At 39.2% G+C, this 7,023-nt stretch overlaps 1 protein-coding gene across 1 annotated transcript in view; it reads left to right on the forward strand.

Annotated features, from left to right (window-relative positions):
* The first annotated feature begins 988 nt into the window (after positions 1 to 988).
* Positions 989 to 7,023, forward strand: part of Itprid1 (ITPR interacting domain containing 1) — a 141,027-nt gene continuing 134,992 nt past the window's right edge. Inside the window, exon 1 of the mRNA XM_008827561.1 lies at positions 989 to 1,227. The gene's annotated coding sequence lies outside the window, so the exon portion shown is untranslated. The remainder of the gene's footprint in view (positions 1,228 to 7,023) is intronic.

Raw genomic sequence — 7,023 nt, forward strand, 5'->3', positions numbered from 1 at the left:
AGGAGGGGTGGAGGGGGATGGCCAAATTGAAGAGAAAGAGGGAGATAGAAGAAGGAGGAAGGTGGAGAAGGGAGAGGGAGATAGAGAGGGAAAGGAGGGGGGAGGGAGAGGAAAGGAAGAGGGGGAGGGGGAAATAGAGAGGGGGAAAGGAAAGGAGGGGAAGAAGAAGGATAGATGGGCTTCCAGGCTCTTTTACCTTCCTCTTCTGCTACTCAACTGCAGGGTTTCCATTTTACCTTTTTTCGTACGTCCATTTTCCTTTGTAGTCGAAGACAAATAATGATTTGAAATGCACATGGCCTGCTTGTCAAAATGCAGGGCATTGAAAGAATGTGACTCAAGAATTAGGAATATTTAGGAACTCCAGCATCAAGTCATTTATAAGAATGTGTGGTGAATGTGTCTATGAAACAATTCATAATGGAAGTTGGTAATGTGTTTATTTGCCCTCTTAATATGAAATTGTCACATGTTTCAAATAAAACACTCAGATACTGAAGGATAGGAGCCCCTGTGATAGTTTTTAAACTTTGGTCCTCCTATGTGTCTGGAGCAGTGTGCCTGGTTAAGCTTAGTCCCCCTCTTTGCCCCCACCCCCATGAACTTTCCAATTGATGTTTCTGTGAATTGAATCTCTCAGATCTGAATACCAAGTTCCACCATCCTTATTCCCAGTGATGGTTTGCAATGCAAATCATTGGCTTGGTAACAGGCAGTACCATAACCATGGTAACCAAATGAAAACAAGTTGCTTGACTTCCTCAGGAAAGTGCAACCCAGAGTTGTATTCAGACTTGGTGCCTCTGCCAACAGGTCAAAGGGCACTGAAGGAGCAGAAGGAGGTTTCATAGGAATGAAAACACAACAGAGCCATTGTATCATTTCCCACCCCTTTCTGAGCCCAGGATTTGTGACTAATAATTCCTGTCAGTTGTAATGACTTTCTCATTCCTTTTTCTCCTCCTAGAGAGACAGGTAGAGGGAATGAATCATTAAGTGTTTTTACCTTTAACTTGCCTATCACTTTCGGCAAGCAGATCCTCCTGGATTTTCATGATTAACTTTTAAATAAGAAGTTTTAAATAGAAACTTGGGTCACTTCTGTGGTCACCAGGATTTTCTAGCCTTGGCAATGTGAGACAGTACCAAGACCTCCTCCACAGATCTTTTTCAGAACAACTACAGCAAGCTACAAGGCCACTTCTCTGCCAAGACTCCTCTACTCTGGTACAGTAATTCTTATAATTTGCTTTGATCCCAGCCTGTGGGGAGGGGCTGACAGCCCTCTGCTCTCATTTTCGCTCAGTTGGAATGAAAGGGCAGCGATAGCTTGTTCCGAAACTCCTTTACCTGCAGCTGTGTGACTGGGTGACTCCTAGGAAGAAAAACCATTAGCAGTAAGGTGAAGTGAACTAATCATCACGGATACTGGCCTGAATGCCTTCAGTGCCTCCATGACTGCCTGGGTGTCTGCTGTTAACACAGAAAGGTCTAAAACCTGGGGTAAGCATGCTCCAGGCTCCAATTTACCAGGCTATGTCCCTTAGGGACTCAAGACGCTTTCCAGCAATGCATTTGAGGAGTGATGCAGCAATTCTTCCTTTGCTACCTCTTCTCATTTTGGGATCTTGATGTCTCTTTACTCCCTGAGAAAAACCTAATTAAGATAATGTTGTGTTTTCATTTATAACTAATCAATGAACTAAATATGAAGACTGAGTATGATGTACGTGTGTGTGTGTGTGCGTGTGTGTGTGTGTGTGTGTGTGTGTGTGTGTGTGTGTGTGTGTGAGACCTGCTCTGGAAGTGGAAATCTCCTTGACATTGTAGAGAAGACTCCTTCAGGAATTCAGTCACTCAGAATGTTCAATCACATTGGAATCATAAATACACAGCCTTTATTTGTTTATTAATTTGTTTGTTTGTTTCTATTATTTCTTTGGGTTAAGACTGTCCCAAATAATTCATGGGCCGCATATTTGTTGTAAGTTGTATGGTTTGGGGGTTTTTTGTTTGTTTTACTTTCCGTCTGAAATTCAAATGTGACTGGCCATTCTGTATTTTCAGTTGCTGAATCAGGCAACTTGAGTCAAGGATAAAAATCAAAGAAGTCTGTTAGGGAATAAAGGAATATGAACTTCTTGCTATAAACTTTTTACTGTAATTTCCCAATTTAAAATTACTCAGTTATCGTTGCCATAGTACAACATACATGGAAGAATTGAATTTAAAATGAGAAACAGTCATCAAAATAATCGTAACAAGTTCAGAGTTCAGTGACACTTGCTGTAATAGGCTGACATGGCTGTTTTCTTTTGTGTGTGCTGTTTTGATTGGTATTTTGTTATTTGTAGGTCTCCCAAGACCTCCATGGGGGAAGGAGGATATTTTTCAAACAGGATTATATCATTACAAGTTCTTCACCATTTAGACCATATATTCACTCTCTAAATATAAGCTTTTATCTCTAGCAAGGAGAAAGCTGTTGAGGAAAGGAAATAAACTCCATTTGGATATGTTCATTTTGAAGGTATAAATGCCAGAAGATCATTAGAAAATTGATCATAGGAATTGGAGAGATGGCTCAGTGGTTAAGAATACTGGTTCCTTTCACAGAGGACTTGGGTTTGATTCCCAGCACCCACATGGTGGCTAGCCACCATCTGTGGCTCCAGTTCCAGGAGATCTGATGCCTTCTGACCTCCACAGACACTGCATGACATGGGTGCACTTACACACATGCAGGCAATAATACACTCATACACATAAAATAAAATATTTTTTGTTTTTTTTTGTTTTTTAAATTATTTATTTAATAACCACATGATTAGAAGAAGCATTTCATTAGAGCATTAACATATTCAATAACAATTTCCAGAGTAAAGATGCACCTCTTTCAAAATTGGCTGTAAATTTTTAGCTTCACAGTTGAATTAACAGAGTTATATAATATTGAACTCAGAATAGACCCTATAAGAAATAAAATTTAATGAGGTTTTAACCTTTAAAAAAAGATCTCCATTTCATTTTAAAAGATACTGTTTCATATAAAAAACTAATTTTTTTTTGTTCTTTTTGAGACAGGGTCTCCCTGTAACCCCAGCTGTCCTGGAACTCACTAAGTAGACCAGGCTGGCCTTGAACTCACAGAGATCCATCTTCCTCTGCCTCCCAAGTGCTGGGATTAAAGGCATGTGCCACCAGGCCCAGCTGAAAAACTAATTTTTAATGCTACAACACTTAGATGTTTGCACGTGTCTCTAATCTCTATGTACCTGATTATTACTAGTCACAATCGGTTACTTTCTGAGATCCTTGGCACCAGAGCATGGATATAAAGTCATCGGGTAGATTTCATTGGTAATGTTTTTCACCTCTATTAACTAACATGAAGCAAATTTTTTATGCTTCTTCCACAAATGTAACTCATTTTCTAAGTTTGTTGAATTTTTGGGGGTGTATTTCATACAGAACATGCCATACAATCTTATTCATCTACATACCCACATCCCAAATGGCACCCTCTCATCACCTCCCCGCCCCCAACTGGAGCCCATATACTCTGTCATCTCTGTTACTGTTCACTGTGTTGTCGGCTTCCCCTGCCATTCCCCAGTGCTAATTCATCCACTGAGTCTAGTCAGCCTATCTAGAGTTCCTTGTTTTAGGAAGATCAGCTCTTCCTCATCTAGCAGAAATCAGTTGCCAATATTCCTTAGATAAGATCGGGGTCTGCTGTTCATTTTCCCAGTTTTATGTTGGGTTACTGTCTGGGAGTCTCTTGGGCCACCCTGGCCAAAAACTCAAAGGGAAGTATCTTCTGTCTGTCATTGTTTCTTGTTATATAGCCTTTAGCTATACACATGAACTCTTAAAGAATTATATTAATCACTTTAATCTTGGGTTATACATTCCTTTTGAGTGTTTAAGACCATACAGTTGGCTCCATAAATTTATTTTTACTCTTAAGGTCGTTTGAGGATCTGTTCCTCAGGGATCATATGGGCTTGGAAGGAGCCCCTGGTTCCTTTCTTTTACCAGTTCCATCTATGTGAAGATAAATCAAAAGTCCTGCTCAATCATCGCTGGCTTCACTTGGAAGCATGGAGGACATGGTTCCTCTGTGTTGACTCTCCTCTTTGTAGACTGGACACTGGTTCAAGTCCATTTGGTGGGGTCTCCATGGCCTCCTTGATCAAGAGGACAAGTGACTCACGACAGTTACAGGGCATTTTGAGAGATGTTCCATAGTCCCCTGGAACTTAGTCAACCTAGGAGGGCAAGGAGCAAAAACTGTCTTTTATGTTCCTCTCACCAAATTAGTATAGACCTCAAAGTATGTTAGTTAAACATCCAGTAAGGTTAGTTCCACCAGTCTGATACTTTTAATTACAATGTGCTATATAGATAAAGCTTGGGCAAAGACCAAAGGTCCTCCGATAAACCTTGCCTAGACATATATTATATTCCTTTAGCTAGTTGTATGTATAATTTGTCAGTAAGTTGTTTGATTAATATGGCTCCCTCTGGATTTTTTTTAAAACTAGATAGGCATTATCTATCTCTCACACTGTCTAACCCTTCTATCATGGTTTCCCCATTTAAAGTGCCCCATTCTCCTATTTTTCCCTTAATAATACCCTTCTCCTATGGTCCCACCACTCTTGAGCTCCTTCTTTCCCTTTATACCCAAGGTTCCTTATATAACCCTCCTTCCCGCTTCCCCTTAAAATAGCCCCATTTTTATCTATATCTCCATGATTAATGCCTGTTTCCTACTGTTCTCTTTCAGAGTCTTTCTTTTCCTTTACCTCCCTGGTTCCTTTTCATTATCCTGGTTCCTGTAGTTACATCTGGATACATACTTATTTATCAGAGTCTGGTTCTAGGATCCACATATGAGGGAGAACATGTCTTTTTTTTTTTTTTCTGAGTCTGTGTTACTTCACTTAGTATAACAGTTTCTGGTTCCATCCATTTACCTACAAATTTCATGATTTTATCATTCTTTACTGCTGAGTAAAACTCCTTCATATAAATTAACCACATTTTCATTATCCACGCATCAGTTGAGGGACACTTAGGTTGCTTCCATCTCTTAGCTATTGTGAAAAGTACAGGAACAAACATGGATTTACAAGTGTCTCTGCAATAGGATAAGTTCTTTGAATATATGCCAAAGAGCAGTATAACTAGATCAAATGGTAGGTTCATTTTTAGTTTTTTAAGGGTTCTCCACACTGCGTTCCATAGGGGTTGAACAAGTTTGCAATCCCACTAGCAGTGGATGAGCATTCCCCTTTCCCCACATCCTCTCCAAATTGGTATCATTTGATCTCTTGATCTTAGCCAGTCTGACTGGGGTAAGATGAAATCTTAAAGTGGTTTTAATTTTCATTTCCCTAATTACTAATGATGCTGAACACCTTTTAAGCTGCTTCTTAGTCATCTTTATTTCTTCTTTTGAGATCTCTCTGTTCAGTTCCTTAGCCCATCTTTTAATTGTGCTACTTCCTTTCTTGAGTCTTTGTTATTTGAGTTTGTTATATATTCAGGATGTTAAACCTCTGTCAGATGTGTTGCTGGTGAAGATTTTCTCCCATTCTGTGGGTTTTCTCTTCACTTCCTTGGTTGCTTCTTTTGATATACAGAAGCTTTTTAGTTTAATGGGGTCCCATTTGTTGATATATATATAGTCTTTTTTGGGACAGGGTCTCCTTGTAGCCCCAGTTGTCCTGGAACTCACTATGTAGACCAGGCTGGCCTCGAACTCACAAAGATCCACCTGCCTCTGCCTCCCAAGTGCTGGAATTAAAGATGTGCACCACCACGCCTGGCCTATTTGTTGATTTTTAACCTTGTTTCCTGAGCAATTGATGTCTGGTTTAGAAAATCCTTTCCTACGCCTATAACCTGTAGGTTGTTGCCAATGTTTTCTTTTAACAGTTTCAGAGTTCCAGGCTTCACATTGAGGTCTTTGATCCATTTGGGGTTGACTTTTGTGCTAGGTAAAAGATAAGGGTTTAATTTCATTCTTCTACAGGTGGAGATACAGTTTTTCCAGCACCATTTGCTGAACATGCTGTCTTTCCTCCAGTGAATGTTCTTGGCCCCTTTGTCAAATGTCAGGTGGCTGAAATTGCATGTACTCATAAGTGTGTCTTAATTTTCTTCCATTGATTTATGGGTCTATTTTTGTGCCAGTACCTTGTTGTTTTTATGACTATAGCTCTGTAATACTATTTAAAGTCTGGTATAGTAATCCCCCCCCACCCCCGCATTGCTCTTAATGCTCAGGGATGCTTTGGCTGTCCGAGGTTTTTTGTGCTTCCATGTGAATCTTAGGATGTTTTTTCCAATTCTGTAAAGAATGTCATGGGGATTCTTATTGACATTGCATTGACTCTATAAATGGCTTTTGGTAGGATGGTCATTTTCAAAATATTAATTCTTCTAATCCATGAGCATGGGAGGTCCTTCATCTTTTGATGTCTTCCTCAATCTCTTTAAAGATTTAAATTTTTCATTGTCTTTGGTCAGGTTTATTCTGAGATTATTATTATTATTTGCAGCTATTGTGAAAGGGAGTGTTTCTATGTACTGTTTCTCTGTGTGTTATTGATATATAGAAAGGCTATATACTTTTGTAGATTAATTATATAACCTGCCAATTTACTGAATGTGTTCATCATTTCTAGGAGTTTTCTGGTGGAATTTTTGGCATCTCTTAGATATAATATCATATTGTCTGCAAAAAGGGATAATTTGAGCTCTTCTTTTCTAATTATTACTCCTTTAATTTCCATCTATTGTCTTATTGCAAGACTTTCAAGCATTATGTTAAAAAGGAGTGGAGATAGTGGACAGCCTTGTCTGGTTCCTGATTTTAATGGGAATGCTTCCAGTTTTTCTCCATTTGGAATGATCTTGGCTGTGGGTTTGTTGGAGATGGCTTTAATTATGTTAAGGTATGCTCCTCCAGTCCAATTCCCTCTAGGACTTTGAACATAAATGCATGTTGAA

This window comes from Nannospalax galili, unplaced genomic scaffold (assembly GCF_000622305.1).
Source record: "Nannospalax galili isolate Female #2095 unplaced genomic scaffold, S.galili_v1.0 scaffold132, whole genome shotgun sequence".
Lineage (NCBI taxonomy): Eukaryota > Metazoa > Chordata > Mammalia > Rodentia > Spalacidae > Nannospalax > Nannospalax galili.